Below are 22,995 nucleotides of genomic sequence, written 5' to 3'. Positions count from 1 at the left end.
TGAAACCTTCACAGCTCAGTTTCTTTTTGGTTTCCTACCTTTAAAAGGACACATTTTGGAAAGTGCTTTCAAAAGCTGAAATGCGAGGTGGCTCACACCTGTAATCACAGCACTTTGGGGAGGCCGAGGTGGGCGGATCACAAGGTCAGGAGATGGAGACCATCCCAGCTAACACGGTGAAACCCTGTCTCTACTTAAAAAAAATACAAAAAATTGGCCGGGCGCGGTGGCTCGTGCCTGTAATCCCAGCACTTTGGGAGGCCAAGGTGGGCGGATCACGAGGTCAGGAGATCAAGACCATCCTGGCTAACACAGTGAAACCCCATCTCTACTAAAAATACAAAAAATTAGCCGGGCGTAGTGGTGTGCGCCTGTAGTCCCAGCTACTCGGGAGGCTGAGGCAGGAGAATGGCATGAACCTGGGAGGCGGAGCTTGCACTGCGCCGAGATTGCGCCACTGTACTCCAGCCTGGGCGACAGAGCCAGACTCCGTCTCAAAAAAAAAAAAAAAAAAAAAAAAAAAAATACAAAAAATTACCAGGACAAGGGTGGCAGGCGCCTGTAGTCCCAGCTACTCGGGATGCTAAGGCAAGAGAATGGCGTGAACCCGGGAGGCAGAGCTTGCAGTGCGCCGAGATCGTGCCACTACACTCCAGCCTGGGCGACAGAGCCAGACTCCTTCTCAAAAAAAAAAAAAAAAAAAAAGCCGAAATGTCACAGCAGCTGTGACAGTAGGTGTTTTTAGATTGTGTTCACATGAGAACACAAAATAGGTTCGGGAAATTTCAAGAAACTGGAAGGCAAGATATAACTATTTCTTTTTTTTTTTTTTTTTTTTTTTTTTTGAGACGGAGTCTCGCTCTGTCGCCCAGGCTGGAGTGCAGTGGCGCGATCTCGGCTCACTGCAAGCTCCGCCTCCCGGGTTCACGCCATTCTCATGCCTCAGCCTCTCCGAGTAGCTGGGACTACAGGCGCCCGCCACCACGCCTGGCTAATTTTTTGTATTTTTAGTAGAGACGGGGTTTCACCGTGGTCTCGATCTCCTGACCTCGTGATCCGCCCGCCTCGGCCTCCCAAAGTGCTGGGATTACAAGCGTGAGCCACCGCGCCCGGCGATATAACTATTTCTAGTTTTACTTTATGACTACTAGAAGAGGGGTTGGAGTTTTTGTTTTGAGACAGGGTCTCACTCTGTCACAAAGGCTGGAGTACTGTGGTGTGATCAAGGTTCACTGCAATCACTGCTCCTGGGTTTAAATCTTCCCACCTCTGCCTCTTGAGTAGCTGTGACTACAGTGTGCTAACACACCTGGCTAATTTTAAAAAAAATTATTTAATTTGCTAATCATCTTTGTATTCTTCTAGTGTGCTGCCAAAGTGAGCACATAATTTTGTTTTTTTTGTTTTTGTTTGTTAATGTTTGGGGAGTTTTTGTGGTTTTTTTGTTTGTTCTTTGAGACGTAGTCTCGCCCTGTCACCCAGGCTGGAGTGCAATTGCGCAATCTGGGCTCACTGCAACCTCCGCCTCCCGGGTTCAAGCGATTCTCCTGCCTCAGCCTCCAAAGTAGCTGGGATTACAGGCGCCCGCCACCACGCCCAGCTAATTTTTGTAGTTTTAGTAGAGTTGGGGTTTCGCCATGTTGGTCAGGCTGATCTCGAAACTCCTGACCTCAGGTGATCCACCCGCCCCAGCTTCCCAAAGTGCTGGGATTACAAGCATGAGCTACTGCGCCCAGCCTGTTTGTTTTTTGTTGTTTTTTTTTTTGTTTTGAGACGGAGTCTCACTCTGTCGCCAAGGCTGGAGTGCAGTGATGCCATCTTGGCTCATTGCAACCTCCCGAGTTCAAGGATTCTCCTGCCTTAGCCTGCCGAGTAGCTAGGATCACAGATGCCCGCCACCACGCCCAGCTAATTTTTGTATTTTTAGTAGAGACGGGGTTTCACCATGTTGGTCGTCAGGATGGTCTTGAACTCCTGACCTCGTGATCTGCCTGCCTCAGCCTCCCAGAGTGCTGGGATTACGGACGTGAGCCATCTGGCCCAGCCCTGAGCATATAATTTAAAAATATATGGATTTTTGGAGACATGAAATTCTACCATGTTATCCAGACTGGTCTTGAACTCCTGGGCTCAAGTAATCCTTTGGCCTAGACCTCCCAAAGTCCTGGGATTACAGATGTGAGCTACCACGCCCAGAGCATGTTGGTTATTTTTATAATATCTTAATGCTATATATATATATATATATATATATGTAAAATTTTCATTTGAAAACTATGTACAAGGTAGACCAGTGGATTTTAATGAAACATTGCAATTTCTTGTGCTTTTAGCTTTCATATTACAACCAACCTTTAGGAAGCAACGACGGTCCTCCGTCATTTAATGACAGAGATATGTTCTGAGAAATACATCTCTAGGTGACTTTTTTTTTTTTTTTTTTAGATGGAGTCTCATTTTTTTGCCCAGGCTGGAGTGCAGTAGCACGATCTCCACTCACTACAACTTCCGCCTCCTGGGCTCAAGCTATTCTCCTGCCTCAGCCTCCCAAGTAGCTGCGATTAACAGGTCTGCTCCACCACGCCCAGCTAATTTTTGTATTTTAACTAAAGATAGTTTCACCATGTTGGCCAGGCTGGTCTCGAACTCCTGACCTCAGGTGATCCACCTATCTCGGCCTCCCAATGTGCTGGGATTACAGGTGTGGGCCACTGCGTCGGGCCATTAATTTTAATTTTTTTTATTCATTTCAAGACAGGGTTAGGAAACTGCTGATTTTGTATTTCTGGTAGAGACAGGGTTTTGCCGTGTTTCCCAAAATAGTCTCAAACTCATGGGCTGAAGCAATCCTCCCGCCTGGGCCTCCCACGATAGAGGGCTGGGATTACAGGTGTGAGCCACTGTGCCCAGCCGCCAAATGTCTAGCTTTTTAACTCGTAATAACATAGCTTAAAACACAAGCACACTGTAGAGCTGTACAAGTTTTTTTTGTTTTATTTTGTTTTTGTTTTTTGTTTTTTTTTTTGAGACAGAGCCTTGCTCTGTCGCCCAGGCTGGAGTGTACTGGCGTGATCCTTGGCTCACTGTAACCTCCACCTCCTTGGTTCAAGTGATTCTCCTGTCTCAGCCTCCTGAGTAGTTGGGGTTACAGGCACCTGCCACCACGCCCAGCTAATTTTTGTATTTTTAGTAGAGATGGGGTTTTACCATGTTGGCCAGGCTGGTCTCGAACTCCTGACCTCAGGTGGTCTGCCCGCCTCGGCCTCCCAGTGCTGGGATTACAGGTGTGAGCCACCACACCCAGCCTTTTCAAAATTTTCTTTATACTTTTTGTATAAGCTCTTTTTTATGAAAAAAATTTTTTTTTTTTTTTACTTTTTTTCAAATTGAAAACTAAAACGACTGGGCACAGTGGCTCACAAGGTCAGGAGATGACTGGACACAGTGCCTCATGCCTGTAATCCTAGCACTTTGGGAGGCCAGGGTAAGCAGATTGCTTGAGTCCAAGAGCTCAAGGCCAGTACAACGTGCTGAAACTCGTTCTCTACCAAAAGTACAAAAATTAGCCAGGTTTGGTGGTGTGCACCTGTAATGCCAGCTACTTGGGAGGCTGAGGTGGGAGGATTACTTCAGCCCTGTTCCCTCCCGCCCCCCAAAAAAACACAGAACCAGAAAAACATTAACCTTGGCTTGCATGTAGTCAGGGTCATCAGCATCACTCGTCTTCCACCTCTACATCTTGCCCCATTGGAAGGTCACCAAGGGCAGTAACACACATGGAGCTGTCATCTGTGATAACAATGCCTTCTGGAACACCTGAAGGACCTGGCTGAGCTGTTTTATAGTTTTTGTTTTGTTTTGTTTTGTTTTTTTTGAGACGGAGCCCCACTTTGTCGCACGGGCTGGAGTGTGGTGGCGCAATCTTGGCTCATCGCAACCTATGCCTCCCAGGTTCAGGCAATTCTCCTGCCTCAGCCTCCCGAGTAGCTGGGACAGCAGGTGTGAGCCACCGCACCCAAGCCTATTTTTTCATTTATTTAAATTTAAAAATATTTTTTAGTTTTTTAAAAAGTAGGAAGCTGGACACAGTGGCTCATGCCTGTAATCCCAACAGTTTGAGAGGCCGAGGCAGGCGAATCACGAGGTCAGGAAATTGAGACCATCCTGGCCAACATGGTGAAACCCCATCTCTACTAAAAGTACAAAAAAGTAGCTGGGCAAGGTGGCGGGCGCCTGTAGTCCCAGCTACTCGGGAGGCTGAGGCAGGAGGATGGCTTGAACTCAGCAGGCCAGGCAGAGGTTGCAGCGAGCTGAGATCACACCACTGCACTCCAGCCTGGCAACAGAGTGAGACTCCGTCTCAAAAAAAAAAAATAAGCAGGAATACATTAACATGCATAAAAAGCATAACATACTAAACACAAACCAGTAACAGTCATTTATCATTGCCAAGTATTATGTACTATATATATTTTTAAGTCAGATTTGTAAAAATGTAAAACTGCCAATCTTTTCTCGTTCTCCTGGTAAGTATTTTTCTTTTTTTTTTTTTTTGCCAGAGTCTCGCTGTCGCCCAGGCTGGAGTGCAGTGGCGCGATCTCAGCTCACTGCAGGCTCCGCCCCCCGGGGTTCACGCCATTCTCCTGCCTCAGCCTCCCAAGTAGCTGGGACTACAGGCGCCCGCCACCTTGCCCAGCTAAATTTTTGTATTTTTAGTAGAGATGGGGTTTCACTGTGTTAGCCAGGATGGTCTCGATCTCCTGACCTCGTGATCCGCTCAGCTCGGCCTCCCAAAATGCTGGGATTACAGGCGTCAGCCACCACGCCCGGCCAAGTATTTTTCATAAACATTTATTTGGCTGGGTGCAGTGGCTCATGCCTGTAATCCCAACACTTTAGGAGGCCGAGGTGGGCGGATCACCTAAGGTCAGAGGTTTGAGACTAGCCTGGCCAAAATGGTGAAGCCTTGTCCCTACTAAAAATATAAAAATTGGTGGGCTCGGTGGCTCATGCCTGTAATCCCAGCACTTTGGAAGGCCAAGGCTGGTGAATCGCGAGGTCAGGAGTTTGAGACCAGCCTGGCCAACATGGTGAAACCCCGTCTCTACTAAAAATACAAAAATTAGCTGGGCATAGTGGCTCGGGCCTGTAGTCCCAGCTACTCAGGAGGCGGAGGTTGCAGTGAGCCAAGATCAAGCCACTGCACTCCAGCCTGGGCAACAGAGTGAGACTGTCTCAAAAAAACAAAAATACAAAAGTTAACTGGGTGTGGTGGCCCATTCCTGTAGTCTCAGCTCCTCAGGAGTCTGAGGCAGAGGTTGTAGTGAGCCGAGACTGCATGGCACTCACTGCACTCCAGCCTGGGAAACAGCGAGACTCATTCTCAAAAAAACAAAATTATATAAATGTAATGGGTTCATCGTTTTAAAATGAAGTATCTTCAAAATTTGTTTCAAGTTCTCATGGAATCGATACTGATAAATATATCTTGCTATTCTTCAGTGTTTAAGGTTGTAAAAATAAGTACTTTTTTGGAGATAGGGTCTCTCTCACCCGGGCTGGGGTGCAGTGGTGTGATCTCGGCTCACTGCAACCCCTGCCTCCTGGGCTTGGACAGTCCTCCCACTCTAGCCACACAAGTAGCTGGGACCACAGGCCTGTGCCACAGGCCTGCTATTTTTTGAATTTTGGGAGTTTTTTTTGTAGATAATAGGGTTTCGCCATGTTGCCCAGGATGGTGAACTCCTAAGCTCAAGCAATCCGCCCACCTCAGCCTCTCAAAGTGTTGGGATTACAGGCATGAGCCGCTATGCCCAGTCCCAAAGTCAGTCTGTAACCTAATCTCTGAAATGACGTGTCAATTTTGCTACTTTCTATTTGCTAGAAGTGAGTCACAGAATTCCAGCCCATACTCAAGAGGGTTACCTAAGGGCATAAATATTAGGAAATGTGCTTTTTAAAAGTTTCCGGAGGCTGGGTGGCGTGACTCACGCCTGTAACCCGAGCACTTTGGGAGACTGAGGTGGGTAGATCACCTGAGGTCAGGAGTTGGAGACCAGCCTGGCCAACATGGCAAAACCTCGTGTCTACTGAAAATAAAAAAATTAGCCAGGCACGGTGGCTCAATCCCAGCACTTTGGGAGGCTGAGACAGGCGGATCATGAGGTCAGAAGATGGAGACCATCCTGGCTCATATGGTGAAACCCCGTCTCTACTAAAAAACTTAAAAAAAAAAAAAATTTAGCCAGGTGTGGTGGTGGGCGCCTGTAGCCCCAGCTACTCGGGAGGCTGAGGCAGGAGAATGGTACGAACCTGGGAGGCAGAGCTTGCAGTGAGCAGAGATCGCGCCACTGCCCTCCAGTCTGGGCGACAGAGCGAGACTCCATCTTAATAGCCAGGCACGGGGGTGCATGTCTGTAATCCTAGCTGCTTGGGAGGCTGAAGCAGGAGACTCACTTGAATCCGGGAAGCGGAGGCTGCGGTGAGCCGAGATCATGTCCCTGCACTCAATCCAACCTGGGCAATACAGCAAGACACGGTCTAAAAAATTAACAGGCCAGGCATGGTGGCTCATGCCTGTAATCCCAGCACTTTGGGAGGCTGAGGCGGGCAGATCACCTGAGGTCAGGAGTTCAAGACCAGCCTGGCCAACATGGTGAAACCCCGTCTCTATTAAAAATACAAAAATTAGCCAGGAGTGGTAGTGGGCGCCTGTAATCCCAGCTACCCAAGAGGCTGAGGCAGGAGAATTGCTTGAACCTGGGAGGTGGAAGTTGCTGTAAGCTGAGATCGCACCACTGCACTCCAGCCTGGTTGACAGAGTGAGACTCCATCTCAAAAAAAAAAAAAAAAAAAAAAAAAAACATATATATATAAAGAGAGAGAGAGGCAGGTGCAGTGGATCACACCTGTAATCCCAGCACTTTGGGAGGCTGAGGCGGGTGGATTGTCAAGAGTTCAGGAGTTCGAGACCAGCCTGGCCAACATGGAGAAACGGCATCTCTACTGAAAATACAAAAATTAGCTGGACTTGGTGGAATGAGCCTGTAATCCCAGCTAGTGGGGAGGCTGAGGCAGGAGAATCACTTGAACCTGGGAGGTGGAGGTTGCAGTGAGCCAAGCACCCCATTGCACTCCAGCCTAGAGTGAAACTCCGTTTCCAAAAAAAAAAAAAAAGATAAGTATAATTTAACCCAATATATTTAAAACATGTAATTTTTTTAAATTATTCATAAAATATTTTGAATTTTTTTATATTGAGGATGAGTTCTGGTATGTATTACACAGGTACATCCTAATTTAGATTAGCATTTCAAATGCTCAGTAACCATTCATCCATGGCTAGTAGCAATTAAATTGGACAGCACACGCCAGGCATGGTGGCTCATGCCTGTAATCCCAGCACTTTGGGAGGCCAAGGTGGGCAGATCACTTGTCAGGAGTTTGAGACCAGCCTGGCCAACATAGTGAAACCTGTCTCTACTAAAAATACAAATACTAAAGATAGAAAATTACTAAAGATAGAAAAATTAGCCAGGTGTGTGGCACATGCCTGTAATCCCAGCTAGTTGGAGGCTGAGGCAGGAGAATCACTTGAACCCAGGAGGTGGAGGTTGCGGTGAGCCAAAATCACGCCACTGCACTCCAGCCTGAGCAATAGAGCGAGACTCCATCTCAAAAAAAAAAAAAAAAAAGAAGGACAACACAGGCTAGCACATGAAAGTTGCTCGTTTTTTAATATTTTACTTTTTAAAAAAAAAAAAAACACCAAACTTTTGTTTTCAATTCACACGTAATTGTTCTTTTTTTTTTTCTTTCTTTTTTTTGAGACGGACTCCTGCTCTTGTCGCCCAGGCTGGAGTGCAGTGGTGCAATCTTGGCTCACTGCAACCTCTGCCTCCGGAGTTCAAGCTGTTGTTCTGTTTCAGCCTCCTAAGTAGCTGGGATTACAGGCACGAGCCACCACGCCCAGCTAATTTTTGTACTTTCAGTAGAGACGAGGTTTTGCCGTGTTGATGAGGTTGGTTTCAAACTTCTGACCTCAGATGATCCACCCACCTCAGCCTCCCACAGTGCTGGGATTACAGGCATGGCCACCACTCCCGGCCTTATTTTTGTTTTTTGAAACAGTCTTGTCCTGTTGCCCAGGCTGGAGTGCAGTGGCGCTCCAGGTGAGAAGTGATCCCACCTCAGCCTCCCAAGTAGCTGAGACTACAGGCACACATCACCACACCTGGCTAATTTTTAATTTTTCTTTTGTAGACAGATCTCACTGTGTTGCCCAGGCTGGTCTCAAACTCCTAACCGCAATCAGTCCTCCCTCCTTGGTCTCTCAAAGTGTTGGGATTACAGGTGTTGTTTTTAGTTTTTTCAGGAACCTCCATACTGTTGTCCATAATGGTTGTACTAATTTTCATTCCCGCCAACAGTGTATGTAAGAGTTCTCCTTTCTCTGTGTCCTTGTCAACATTTTTCTTTGTCTTTTTGATAATCGCCGTTCTGAGAGTTGCTAATTTTTTGAGCATTTGTCAAGTGCTATGCCAATTTATTGCTTGATCCTCGGTATATAGTTATTTAATACACACAAACCTGACATGCAGGTATCTTCATCCCCAATGTTAAAAAGAAAACTATTTGTTTTATTCACCATTGTCTACCCAATTCCTGTCTTGTTTTCTTAGTGAATATTTATTTTATAAGTAAATGAATGACTATTGAGGAATGAACATTTGGGCTTAAAAATGTTAAATAACTTGTCCAGGTGCGAGACAGAACCAGGATTCAAACCCACTCTGACCAACTCTGCGCTCTCATGCATTGCCTCCTCTATGGACAGATGGGCGAGCTGATAAGTTAATAAGTAGCACATTAATAAGGACTTTAAGCCCTACCAAAAACCTAATCCATCATTATTGCTATATGAAGCAGTTAGTATATAACTAAATAGCACAAAATGTACAAAAGTGATTGGGGATATTAGGGAAATAAGCATTAATAGACTGTTGTGATATTATGGTATCTGACCAAAAAAGAATTAATTGATATTGCAGCCAACCTGGTTATATCCTGCCACCAGGAACGGATGAGAATAATAGCTTTTGAGTTGCTTATCCTGCAATATCGTATAGCCCTTCTATGAGCAAATTTTGGGGTGTGATTAAAAGTGAGGTGGAGGCTGGGCGCAGTGGCTCACACCTGTAATCCCAGCACTTTGGGAGGCCAAGACAGGTGGATCACAAGGTCAGGAGATTGAGACCATCCTGGCTAACACGGTGAAACCCCGTCTCCACTAAAAATACAAAAAAATTAGCCAGGCGTGGTGGCAGGCGCCTGTAGTCCCAGCTACTCGGGAGGCTGAGGCAGGAGAATGGTGTGAACTCGGGAGGCAGAGCTAGCAGTGAGCTGAGATCGCACCACTGCACTCCAGCCTGGGCAAGAGAGTGAGACTCCGTCTCAAAAAAAAAAAAAAAGTGAAGTGGAAATCCGACCAGGTGCGGTGGTGGCTCACGCCTATAATCCCAACACTTTGTGAGGCCAAGGCGGGCAGATCACTTGAGGTCTGAAGTCTGGAGTTCGAGACCAGCCTGGCCAACATGGTGAACCCCGTTTCTACTAAAAATATAGTAGCTGGGCCTGGTGATGGGTGCCTGTCTACTCAGGAGGCTGGGGTTCATTCACATTAATAGCTCTACAAACCAGCATAGTGCAGGCCGGAAAAAGCTAACATTAAACAACTGGCAGAACATGCATGGGGAATGTCCTGTCTGGTTTGATGGGCCTTTAGGAACCTTGTGCCTTAGGTATTCAGGGGAATATCACTGGGCTATTCCTCCCACCCGGAGTTTGTATGGCAAAACTGTCGGATAGTTTTGTATCTGCACTGTCGTTAACACTGTGACTGCTGGGCACGTGACTACTGCAGAACTAAATTAGTTTTATTTTATTTTTTGTAGACAGAGTCTTGCTCTGTTGCCCAGGCTAGAGTGCAGTGGCGTGCTCTCAGCTGACTGCAACTTCCGCCTCCCAGATTCAAGCGATTCCCCTGCCTTGGCCTCCCAAGTAGCTGGGATTACAGGTGTACGCCACCACGCCCATCAACTTTTTGAATTTTTAGTAGAGACCGGGTTTCACCATGTTGGTCAGGCTGGGTGGTCTTGAACTCCTGGCCTCAAGTGATCCACCCACCTCGGCCTCCCAAAGTGCTAGGATTAGAGGCATGAGCCACCATGCCCAGCCTTAGTTTTAATTAGTTTAAACTTAAATAGCTACCTCTGGCTGTTTGGCTATGGGTACCTTATTGGCTAGCACAGTCTTATAGGATGGATGAATAATTTCCATAAATGTATATCTCTGGTTTAGGCGTGGTGGCTCACACCTGTAATCCCAGCACTTTGGGAGGCTGAGGCAGGCAGATCACTTGAGGTCAGGAGTTGGAGACCAGCCTGGCCAAATGGTGAAACCTCGTCTCTACTGAAAATACAAAATAATTAGCAAGGCGTAGTGGCATGTGCCTTTAATCCTAGCTACTAGGGAGGCTGAGGCGGAGAATGGCTTGAACTCAGGAGGCGGAGCTTGCAGTGAGCTGAGATCAATGCCATTGCACTCCAGCCTGGACGACAGAGTGAGACTCCATCTCAAAAAAATAAAAATGTGTATCTCTGTCGTTGGGATTCCTATAAGCTTGTGCCTAGACAGGATAGTTATTTTATCTTTAAGACCCTATTAAAGCCTGCCTGAGGTCTTATCTGCATTCCCCTGTGAGCTGACTCAGCAGCTGGTTGCCTTGTATTCTCCTGATTATGAATCTTTCAACCTCTAGGACATGGACGATTAACGTTTAGTATACTTGGCTGTAGCTACTTTAAGCTTAGATATCTGCCTTCGAATAGTCTAACTTTTTTTAAATAAAATATAAATGTCTAGTGATCCTTTTGTTGTTGTTGTTGTTTTTATTTTTTGGAGACACGGTCTTGCTCTGCCACCCAGACTCGAGTGCAATGGTCACAGCTCACTGCAGCCTTGACCTTCTGGGCTCAAGTGATCCTCCCACCTCAGCCTCCCGAGTAGCTGGGACTGCAGGCGTGCGCCACCATCCTTGGATAATTTTCTATTTTTTGGAGAAATGAGGTCTCCCTGTGTTGCCCAGTCTGGTCAGGCCCAAGCAGTCCTCCCATGTCAGCTTCCCAAAATGCTGGATTACAAGCATAAGCCACCATGCCTGGCCGTATCCTGCTTTCTGTTATAATAGAGTGGATTTTGTCATCTTGATGGCCCACACAACATTGGTCCATTTCTTTGATGATATTATGCTAATTGGACCTGACAAGCAGAAAATAATAAACAACCTACAAGACTTAATAAAACACATGCATGACGGGATGGGAAGGAAATCTTGAATAAAAATTCATGACTGATCACATCCGTGAAGTTTTTGGGGTCTGATTGTAGTCTTGTGTATATTGTACCATCTACCACAAAGAAAGAGGAATGTTTGATGAGCCTGTGTGAAGTTTGGAGGGAACATACACCATCCATGGACGTGCCACCCTAAGCAATTTATCAGGTAACTCACAGATCTAATTTCTTTCTTTTTTTTGAGATGGAGTCTCGCTCTCTCACCCAGGCTGGAGTGCAGTGGCCCGATCTCAGCTCACTGCAAGCTCCACCTCCCGGGTTCGCACCATTCTCCTGCCTTGGCCTCCCGAGTAGCTGGGACTACAGGCGCCCGCCGCCACCACGCCCAGCTAATTTTTTGTATTTTTTAGCAGAGACGGGGTTTCACCATGTTAGCCAGGATGGTCTCGATCTCCTGAGTTAGTGATCTGCCCACCTCGGCCTCCCAAAGTGCTGGGATTACAGGTATGAGCCACCGCGCCCGGCCCACACAGCTCTCATTTTATGTGAGGCCTCAAGCAAGCAAAGGCTCCACAGCAGGACCAGGCTGTGGTGCATGCTGCCCTGCCCCTTGGGCCTAATGGCCCAGCAGGCCCAATGGTACAGGGAATTTCTACTGCGTATGAAACCTCTTGCTTTTAGGAGAATCCTAGTAAACCCCCATGACCATGTCCTCTTTTCTGACAAGTACATTCCATTTGAACACAAATTGTAAAACCTGAACTGTTCATGAATTTGATGTTACCTGATTCCAAAAACCATAAAATTTGATTCATGCAGCAGCATTTCACTGTTAAATGAAAATAGTATATATGAGACTAGCCCAAGCAGTTCCTGAGGACACAATTAAAACATACAAGCGGCCGGGCGCGGTGGCTCACGCCTGTAATCCCAGCACTTTGGGAGGCTGAGGTGGGCAGATCACAAGGTCAGGAGATCAAGACCATCCTGCCTAACACGGTGAAACCCCGTCTCCACTAAAACTACAAAAAAATTAGCCGGGCGTGGTGGCGGGCACCTGTAGTCCCAGCTACTCGGGAGGCTGAGGCAGGAGAATGGCATGAACCTGGGAGGCGGAGCTTGCAGTGAGCCGAGATCGTGCCACTGCACTCCAGCCTGGGTGACGGAGCAAGACTCTGTCTCAAAAAAAAAAACATACAAGCAAGTAGCTTGCTTGGGTTCCATGACACCTCTTCCTTCTGCTTCTCTGGCTTTCCCTCAGTCCACACGTAAGGCTTCATGAGAGTTAACTGAAGACAAGAATGGAGGGTCCTGGTTTATGAATTGATCTGCACAGTATGCTGACTCCAGCCAGAGGTATTACATAGCCTCACTTAGAGATGACCCTAAGAGACAGTGATAAAGCCAACCGCATATCTTGCTACCAGAAGCACATGAGAGTAATTCTTTCAAGAGGCTTTAAAATCCCAGCTACTCAGGAGGGTGAAGTGGGAGGATCCCTTGAGCATAGGAGCTTGAGACCAGCCTGGACAACATAGTAGGACACTGCCTCCATAAAAAATTAAACAAATAAATAGCTTTTGAGTTATCTATACTGTGATATAATACACCACAGCCTTTACAAGAGCAAATTCTGGGGCATGATTAAATGAAAAGCAAAGATAGTACTTCATAGCATCTGCAAACTGGCATAGTGCAGACAGGCAAAAAGCAATGGTAAATAACTACTGGAACATACGTAGAAAATGCCATTTGGCATCTACTGCAGAGTAGGCTGTCAATCAGATGGGTAGGATAGCTAGTCCTATGGAGGTCAGCCCTTTTCCCCAGCCACCCTGGTACTTAATAGGCCCATTTATAAAGTGCCATGGCAACAGGAAAGGAGGTCTGCATGGACTTCTCACTGAGGCTTCTCTGCCCATGCACCAAGAGGCAAGGCCGTGCTGGGCCCCTGTTGATCACACCATTCTCCAGGGAACCAATGAGCCTCTTGGTGGTAGATTGATACATTGGACCCTTTCTATACAGAAGGAGAAGCAATTTGTGCCTTTGGGAATAGAAACATATTCCAAATATGAATTTGCCTGCCAGAAATGGCCCTGCTGGCACTAAGCAGAAGGCCTATTGCTGTGATATTCCATACAAATCACTAAGCAACCTGTCTACAGTGAAGGACACAATGAGAGAGAATTACACTGATACGATTTACTAGCACTGCCATAAGCCCCAACGACCCAGAAGCATCTGACTTGACAAAATGGCAGAATGCCTGCTAACAGCTTAGTTACTACATTAGCAAGAGAAAATTACCCTACGGGATTAGAAGGCTGTCTTACAGAATGAATATATGACTTAAGCCAGTAGCTAGTATTTGGTGACATCTCCTGCGTAGCCAAATACTACATGAACCAAAGAACCAAGGGGTGGAGGTTTGGAATGGCCCCTTTCCCTGTTTCCCTTTTTATTTTAATTGGTTTATCTATTTGAGAAGGAGTTGCTGTGTTACCCAGGCTGGAGTGCAGTGATTTGAGCACAGCTTGCTGCAACCTCAACCTCCCAGGCTTAAGTGACCCTCCCACCTCAGCCTCCCGAGTAGCTGGGACTACAAACATGTGCCACCACCCCCAGCTTATTTTTGTGGTTTTAGTAGTGAAGGAGTCTCACTGTGTTGCCCAGGCTGGTCTCCTACTCTTGGGTTCAAGTAATCCACCTGCCTTGGCCTCCCAAAGTGCTCGGATTACAGGTGTGTGCCACTGCACCCAGCCAACATTTTCCCTTTTTAAAGAAAAGAATTGAAATATAATTCAGACATACATATAAAGCATACAATTCAGTGATTTTTTTAGTATATTTATTTATTTTTATTTATTTATTTTTTTGAGACAGAGTCTCGCTCCGTCGCCCAGGCTGGAGTGCAGTGGCACGATTCGGCTCACTGCAAGCTCCGCCTCCCGGATTCACACCATTCTCCCGCCTCAGCCTCCCCAGTAACTGGGACTACAGACGCCCGCCACCACGCCCGGCTAATTTTTCTGTATTTTTAGTAGAGACAGGGTTTCACTGTGTTAGCCAGGATGGTCTCGATCTCCTGACCTCAGCTGATCCTCCCACCTTGGCCTCCCAAAGTGCTGGGATTACAGGCGTGAGCCACCGCGCCCGGCCTAGTATATTTATAAAGTTATACAACCATCAACACTGTCTAATTTCAGCAGATTTTCATATTCTCCAAAAGAAACTCCATATCCGTTAGCAGTTCACTCTCCATTCACACCACCCCACCCCTAGCACCTGACAACCACTAAGCTACTTTCTGTCTCTATCGATTTACATATTCTGGACATTTTATATTAATAAAATAATGTAATATGTGACCTTTTGCATCTGGCTCTTTTCATTTAGCATGATGTTTTCAAGGCTTATCTGTGTTGTAGCATGTATCAATATTCCATTCCTTTTGTCCGGGCATGGTGGCTAACGCCTGTAATCCCAGCACTTTGGGAGGCCGAGGTGGGAGGATCAGCTGAGGTCAGGAGTTCGAGACCAGCCTGGCCAGCATGGTGAAACCCTGTCTCTACTAAAAATACACAATTAGCCAGGCATGGTGGCACATGCATGTAATCCCAGCTGCTCAGGAGGCTGAGGCAGGAGAATCACTTGAACTCGGGAGGTAGAGGTTGCAGTGAGCCGAGATAGCGCCATTGCACTCCAGCCTGGCGACAGAGTGAGACTCCCTCTCAAAAAAAAGAAAAAAATACAATAACTTCTTCCTTTGCTATGCTGAGGTCCTCCTGATGGGCAAGTTTTAACACACATTTTTAGGAGGCTTAGCTGCAACTACATTTAATTAGAATGACTTGGAGAAGTCCCACTTTTCTGGCCTTCTCATACCAGATGAAATTCCAAAGGCCGGCCTGGGCGCAGTGGCTCACGCCTGTAATCCCAGCACTTTCGGAGGCCAAGGTGGTTGGATCACCTAAGGTCAGGAGCTCGAGACCAGCCTGGTCAACATGGTAAAACCCCATCTCTACTAAAAATACAAAAAATTAGCCGGGTGTGGTGGCACGTGCCTATAATCCCAGCTACTTGGGAGGCTGAGACAGGAGAATTACTTGAACCTGGGAGGCGGAGGTTGCAGTGAGCCAAGATCGCGCCATTGCACTCCAGCCTGGGCAACAAAGCAAGACTCCGTCTAAAAAACAAAACAAAAAAATTCCAAAAGCTCCTGTGGGCAGAAGGATTCTTCCCCAGCTGCTGACCTGCTGTCTTAACCACTGCCCTCCAGTTGCCGCATGCCTGTTGATGATAAGAGTGCCCTGGCACATGATCAGTAAGCACCTTCAGGAGGCTGGTGAGGCTTATCGGTCTCAGCCTGCTGCTGCCACGACCCCCTGGACTAGGCCTCAGGCAACCGGAATTTAAGCTTCTGCAACATCTAGAAGTGTAAGTTCTCTTCCTTCAGTTTCTTCACCTATAAAAAAAACGAGTTTCACTCTAAAATTTTTAAAGTTTGTTGTATCATCTAATTCCAAAGGGATTAGGCATTCAGAAGATGACGTGGAAAGTTCAAAAGAAATTAAAAATCATCCAAAATCCCATCCATCAGCAGTAACAGTGATTAATATCTGGCTGTATTTCAAATACCTTGTGTCTAGGGCCCCTTCCAGAGCTCTAAGTTTCTTCTTATGGATGCAGTGGACATTTGTGTAAGTTTACTTCACTTCAGTTACACTGGCCTTTTTTGCAGCCCTCAAATGTTCTCCCTCTTTTTTTTTTTTTTTTTGTGATGGAGTCTCACTCTGTCACCACGCTGGAGTGCAATGGCGTGATCTCAGCTCACTGCAACCTCTGCCTCCCGGGTTCAAGCCATTCTCCTGCCTCAGCCTCCTGAGTAGCTGGGACTACATGCGCCCGCCACCACGCCCGGCTAATTTTTTTTTGTATTTTTAGTAGAGGCGGGGTTTCACCGTGTTAGCCAGGATGGTCTCGATCTCCTGACCTTGTGATCCCCCGCCTCGTCCTCCCAAAGTGCTGGGATTAAGGCGTGAGCCACCACACCCGGCCGGAACTTTGCTTTTTTTTTTTTTTTTTTTTTCCAAGTGGCTACTTTTATTTATTTGACAAAAACAAGCCCCAGAGCTGCGAAGGGGCTGCCTTCTCTGTGGAGACAGTGCTTGATCCTGGAGAGCAGCCATGTTGAAAAAAAGATGTTTTGAGCCCTAAAATAATGAGAAAACAGGACAGAGAGAGGTGTTCTGAGCCAGTTCCAGGTTTTGCCAACTGTTGCAAGAACTCTAGAATCTTTATGGTAGTAAAATGCCAGAAAGAAAAGTCTGCATTGAAAGAACGTCTAACCACTTACTATAATCCAACCTTTTAGCAAGAATGCAAAATGGAGGCCGGGCGCGGTGGCTCACGCTTGTAATCCCAGCACTTTGGGAGGCCGAGGCGGGCGGATCACGAGGTCAGGAGATCGAGACCACGGTGAAACCCCGTCTCTACTAAAAATACAAAAAAAAATTAGCCGGGTGTGGTGGCGGGCGCCTGTAGTCCCAGCTACTCAGAGAGGCTGAGGCAGGAGAATGGCGTGAACCCAGGAGGCGGAGCTTGCAGTGAGCCGAGATTGCGCCACTGCACTCCAGCCTGGGTGACAGAGCGAGACTCCGTCTCAAAAAAAAAAAAAGAATGCAAAATGGAATACATGAAGAAGAGGGAAGAATCCAGAAAAACTGGAATTCCTACAAAGAAAAGGCTGTAGAAACGTCCCACAAGCAAGTAAGCAAACAGATGACACTCAGGACCTCTCATATTCACGGAAGTCATTTATAGTATAAATCCCCTTAAATAATGGACGCAGGAGGCCGGGCGGGGTGGCTCACTCCTGTAATCCCAGCACTTTGGGAGGCCAAGGCGGGGGGATCACAAGGTCAGGAGATCGAGACCATCCTGGCTAACACGGTGAAACCTCCGTCTCTACTAAAAATACAAAAAGAATTAGCCGGGCGTGGTGGCGGGCGCCTGTATTCCCAGGTACTCGGGAGGCTGAGGCAGGAGAATGGCGTGAACCCAGGAGGAGGAGCTTGCAGTGAGCCGAGATCGCGCCACTGCACTCCAGCCTGGGCGAGAGAGCGAGACTCCATCTAAAAAAAAAATAATAATGGACTCAGGATAAGAATGTGTGTTTCGTTTATTTTAATTATGGAAATACTAATTTTATCTGAAATAAATAACTCCTTATTTAAAAAAATGTATAAAGCATTGCCTTACGTGCTTTACAAATAGGAAATGATTTTTGTCCTCATAATAACCGTCTGAGGTAGGTACTATTATTATTCCTCTTTAACAGATGAAGAACTGTAGGCACAGAGAGGTAAACCCCATTGTCCAAGGTTACGCAGAGCTTGTACTTTTTTTTTTTTTTTTTGAGACAGAGTCTTGCTCTGTTGCCCAGGCTGGAGTGCAGTGGTGTGATCTCGGCTCACTGCAACCTCTGCCTCCCGGGTTCAAGCGATTCTTCTGCCTCAGCCTCCCGAGTACCTGGGATTACAGACATGCGCCACCATACCCGGCTAATTTTTGTATTTTTTTTAGTAGAGACGGGGTTTCACCATGTTAGCTAGGCTGGTCTCAAACTCCCGACCTCAGATGATCCGCCTGCCTCGGCTTCCCAAAATGCTGCAATTACAGGCGTGAACCACTGTGCCTGGCCCAGTGCTTGTACTTTTTTTTTTTTTTTTTTTTTTTTTTGAGACGGAGTCTCGCTCTGTCGCCCAGGCTGGAGTGCAGTGGCGCAATCTCGGCTCACTGCAAGCTCCGCCTCCCGGGTTCACGCCATTCTCCTGCCTCAGCCTCTCCGAGTAGCTGGGACTACAGGCGCCCGCCACCACGCCTGGCTAATTTTTTGTATTTGTAGTAGAGACGGGGTTTCACCGTGGTCTCGATCTCCTGACCTCGTGATCCGCCCGCCTCGGCCTCCCAAAGTGCTGGAATTACAAGCGTGAGCCACCGCGCCCGGCAAGTGCTTGTACTTTTGACCATATTCTACACTATACAGAATAGTGCCTGGCACATAGTAGGTACTTAATAAGTGCTAGTTGGATAAAAAAGTGTTTTGTGTGATCTTCCTTTGACCAAGTTCTAGCTAGTGTTTGATTTCAAGGCAGACATTGCATCTTTGAATTCTAGATATCAGTGACTAACACAAGGTTTGACCACTAGCTAGTAGGAAGGTCGGGATGTAATCACTGCTCTCTGAGTTGACTTGACTTTTTTTTTTTTTTTTTGAGAAGGAGTCTTTCTCCGTCACCCAGACTGGAGTGCAGTGGTGCCATCTCAGTTCACTGCAACCTTCACATCCTGGGTTTAAGTGATTCTTATGCCTCAGCCTCCCGAATAGCTGGGATTACAGACATGCACCACCATGCCCAGCTAATTTTTGTGTTTTTATTAGAGATGAGGTTTCGCCATGTTGTCCAGGCTGGTCTTGAACTCCTGGCCTCAAGTGATCCGCCCACCTCAGCCTCCCAAAGTGCTGGGATTACAGGCGTGAGCCGCCGCGCCTGGCCTGCTCTTTAACTTTAACTCCCAGTGTATTCCTTGAGTTCTGCTGAAGTCTGGAGCACAGACCATTGTGGAGGTGGCAACTTTCTAATGCATTAATTAGATTGAAAGATTTGAAAGAAAAAGTTTACATTTTTTTTCCTGGGATTACATCAAATTAAATAGCCTCTGCACAACAAAGGAAACAGTCAACAAAATGAAAAGGCAACCTGTGGAATAGGAGAAATATTTACAATCTGTATATCTGATAAAGGGTTAATATCTCAAATACTTTTTCTTTTTTTTCTTTATTTTTCTTTTATGTCCACTTCCAAGCTCAAATATCTCAAATATTATGTAAGAAACTCACATAGGTCAATGGCAGAAAACCAAATAACCCAACTGACAAATGGGCAAAGACCTGAATAGAACTTTTACCAAAGAAGATATACAAATGGCCAACGGGTGTATGAAAAGGTGCTCAACGTCATTAATTATCAGGGAAATGCAGATCAAAACTACAATGAGGTATCACCTCGTACCTGTTAGGATGGCTATTATAAAAAAGGCAGCGGCCAGGTGCGGTGGCTCAGGCCTGTGGTCTTAGCACTTTGGGAGGCCGAGGTGGGCGGATCACCGGAGGTCGGGAATTCAAGACCAGCCTGACCAACATGGAGAAACCCTGTCTCTATTAAAAATACAAAATTAGCCGGGTATGGTGGCACATGCCTGTAATCCCAGCTACTAGGGAGGCTGAGGCAGGAGAATCACTTGAACCTGGGAGGCGGAGGTTGTGGTGAGCCGAGATCGTGCCGTTGCACTCCAACCCGGGCAACAAGAGCGAAACTCCGTCTCAAAAAAAAAAAAAAAAGTAACTGTGTGATGTAAAGAACATATCAATTAGTTTGGTTGTGGTAATCATTTCACAATGTGTACCAAATTATGATGTTGTACAGCTTAAATATATATAATTGTTCTGCCGGGCGCGGTGGCTCACGCTTGTAATCCCAGCACTTTGGGAGGCCGAGAAGGGCGGATCACGAGGTCAGGAGATCGAGACCACGGTGAAACCCCGTCTCTACCAAAAATACAAAAAATTAGCCGGGCGTGGTGGCGGGCGCCTGTAGTCCCAGCTACTCGGAGAGGCTGAGGCAGGAGAATGGCGTGAACCCGGGAGGCGGAGCTTGCAGTGAGCCGAGATCGCGCCACTGCACTCCAGCCTGGGTGACAGAGCAAGACTCCGTCTCAAAAAAAAAAAAAAAAAAAAAAAAAATATATATATATATATAATTGTTCTCAATTATGCCTTAATACACCTGGGAAAAATTTTTCCTGAAGGTTTATGAATTTAAAATGAAAACACACAGGAGGCCGGGTGTGGTGGCTTACACCTATAATCCTAGCACTTTGGGAGGCCAAGGTGGGAGGATTGTTTGAGGCCCAGAGTTCAACCAACCTGTCAAATATTGGGAGACCCCATCTTTATTATTTATTTATTTATTTTTATTTTTTTTATGAGACAGAGTCTTGCTGTGTCGCCCAGGCTGAGTGGCACGATCTCAGCTCACTGCAACTTCTGCCTCCCAGGTTCAAGCGATTCTCCTGCCTCAGCCTCCTGAGTAGCTGGGACTACAGGTGCCCGCCTCCACGCCTGGCTAATTTTTTGTATTTTTAGTAGAGACAGGGTTTCACCGTGTTAGCCAGGATGGTCTCAATCTCATGACCTCGTGATCTGCCCGCCTCGGCCTCCCAAAAGTGCTAGGATTACGGGTGTAAGCCACCACACCCGGCCTCCTGTGTGTTTTCATTTTAAATTCATAAACCTTCAGGAAAAATTTTTCCCAGGTGTATTAAGGCATAATTGAGAACAATTATATATATTTAAGCTGTATAACATCATAATTTGGTACACGTTGTGAAATGATTACCACAACCAAACTACTTGATGTGTTCTTTACATCACACAGTTACTTTTTTTTTGTTTTTTTTGAGACGGAGTTTCACTCTTATTGCCCAGAATGGAGTGCAATGGCGTGATCTCGGCTCACTGCAATCCCTGCCTCCCGGGTTCATGCAATTCTCCTGCCTCAGCCTCCCAAGTAGTTCGGATTACAGGCACATGCCACCACGCCTGGCTAATTTTGTATTTTTATTAGAGACAGGGTTTCACAATGTTGGTCAGGATGGGCTCAAACTCCTGACTTCAGGTGATCCACCCATCTCGGCCTCCCAAAGTGTTGGGATTACAGGCATGAGCCACCACCCCCGGCCCTGTATTTTTTATAATTAATAAAATAAAATGAAACAAACAGGAGTATATGTTAGAACAGAATGCAAATCTGCACAAAAAATTTAAGATAAAACTGGAGCATATAAAGACATGTTTTAGCCAAGCATGGTGGCTCACACTTATAATCCCAGCACTTTGGGAGGCTGAGGTGGGAGGATTGCTTGAACCCAGGTGTTCCAGACTAGCCTGGGCAACATAGTGAGACGCCCCCCTACCCCCCATCTCTATTTTTTAAAAATAATTTTAAGGCCAGGGGCAGTGGCTCACGCCTGTAATCCCAGCACTTTGGGAGGCCGAGGCAGGCAGATCACGAGGTCAGGAGCTCCAGACTACCCTGGCCAACATGGTGAAACCCTGTCTCTACTAAAATACAAAAAATTAGCCAGGCGTAGTGGTGCGCGCCTGTAGTCCCAGCTACTCAGGAGGCTGAAGCAGGAGACTCGCTTGAACCCGGGAGGCGGAGACTGAGCCAAGATCGCGCCGCTGAACTCCAGCCTGGCAGCAGAGCGAGACTCAGTTTCAAAAAAAAAAAAAAAAAGAGATGTTTTGCCTGGAGTGCACCCTATAATGGTCAAGAGGGAAGCACATTCACTCTCTAAGAAGTAAGGCCCTAAGGAGAAGGCACTTCACTGTGAAAGCTGGAAGATGGGATCTTACAGCAGAGGAGCAGAAGGAAGAAAGAGCAAATAACCTGGGCCACAGAAAGCCAAGAGTTTTGGCTGTCGCAGTCCACGGTATTATCTTGTTCCTAGGATTAGCTTGCTCCTAGTTCCACAACATCAACAATGGAGATGAAAATGTAAACACCCAACCAAATATTTGCACCTTTTGGATGATTTCCCATTTCTAGAAAATGAAAAATACTTGGTTGTTTACACTCCCCATCCATTTATCTGTTCCCTTCCTTCCAATTTTTTGCTAAGACAGTGGGACACCCTGGCTGGAGAGCAATATTCAGTTTATAGCTTGATTTTGTTTACCCCTGAGGCCAAGGACAATTTTATCTATGTTTTTAAAGGCAGAAGATAGAAATAAAATCTAAATAACTTGTCCTTGAGCCTGACCTAAAGCTTAGGCAGAGGAACAGTATTCGGGGGTAAGGAGCCTGGAGAGGGTGGAGTAAGTTTATTCAAATTAATAAATGCTAAATCAGAATTATTTTAAAAATTTAGGCAGATGATTACTCACTCTCCCTGTCTTTGGAATGTTTTAGAGAGGTATTAATGAACAATCTTATTAGCACAGACCAGGACTATTCTTGATTTAATTGCATAAAATTGAAAAGAATTTAAAGATACTTTCTCATGTGATTTCATGCCTTTTCCTTACACTGATGTCCACGTGTTGTGAAACATATAATACAATTCTCGCAACAAGCCTGTATTATAATCCTATTTTAGATGAAGACACTGAGACCAAGAAGGGTTATATAATTTGCCCAGGCCAGGCGCGGTGGCTCATGCCTGTAATCCTAGCACTTTGGGAGGCTGAAAAGGGTGGATCACTTGAGGCCAGGGGTTTGAGACTAGCCTGGGCAACATGATGAAACTCTGTCTCTACTAAAAATACAAAATAAACAAATTAGCTGGGCATGATGGCCCGCACCTGTAACCCCAGTTACTCAGGAGGCTGAGGCAGGAGAATCACTTGAACCTGGGAGGTGGAGGTTGCAGTGAGCAGAGATCACATCACTGTACTCCAGCGTGGGCAACAGAGCAAGACTCTGGCCACCCCACCCCACCCCACCCCCAATAAAAAAAAAATCAAAAATCAAAAAAGAGATAAAAATAATACATAAAATAATTTGCCTGAAG

The sequence above is a fragment of the Symphalangus syndactylus genome, chromosome 5 (genome assembly GCF_028878055.3).
Source record: "Symphalangus syndactylus isolate Jambi chromosome 5, NHGRI_mSymSyn1-v2.1_pri, whole genome shotgun sequence".
NCBI lineage: Eukaryota > Metazoa > Chordata > Mammalia > Primates > Hylobatidae > Symphalangus > Symphalangus syndactylus.
Note: the sequence above shows the minus strand (reverse complement) of the source record.